General features: G+C 23.1%; 1 long non-coding RNA gene across 1 annotated transcript in view; it reads left to right on the plus strand.

Annotated features, from left to right (window-relative positions):
- Positions 1-276: 276 nt before the first annotated feature.
- LOC118767382 overlaps positions 277-683 on the plus strand; it is a 15,599-nt gene continuing 15,192 nt past the window's right edge. The window contains exon 1 of the long non-coding RNA XR_005003299.1: positions 277-297. This is a non-coding gene — a long non-coding RNA (uncharacterized LOC118767382). The remainder of the gene's footprint in view (positions 298-683) is intronic.

The raw sequence follows: 683 nt of genomic DNA on the forward strand, positions 1-683 counted from the left end.
GCAATGCAGAATTGCAACGAAGAATGCAAAGTCACATTCACATATTGGCAATATATCAAGCTTAGAAGAAGTGACAAAGCATTATTTGCGCTCATATCAGATTTTATTAAATACATAATGAGTCAGTTTCCAGTGTTGCTCTGTAAGGCAATCGAAAGACGCGTTAGATTATAGCCGCTGTCAGATGACAGCAAATAGAAAAGTGAACACAGCTGATGTATGTGTGTGTGAGGCTGCATACACACACATACATATAGATAGATACGGACATATATGTGTATATATATATGTGTGTATGTGTGTATATATGTATATATATATGTACATATAGATAGATACATACATTGATAAAGATATATAAATATATAGACATAAATATATGCATATAAATATATATATATATATATAGGATATATATGCATGTATAAATGTATATATATATATTTATTTATTTACATATAAGTATATATATATATATATATATATATATATATATATATATATATATAGTTATATAAGTATATCGTATTTATGCTTATGTATACGTGTGTACACACACACATATACAACACATATATGTGTATATATATTATATATATAGCAGAATATTCATATATATATATATATATATATGTATATATATATATATAATATATATATATATATATATATATATATATTTA

Source organism: Octopus sinensis, linkage group LG21, assembly GCF_006345805.1.
Source record: "Octopus sinensis linkage group LG21, ASM634580v1, whole genome shotgun sequence".
NCBI lineage: Eukaryota > Metazoa > Mollusca > Cephalopoda > Octopoda > Octopodidae > Octopus > Octopus sinensis.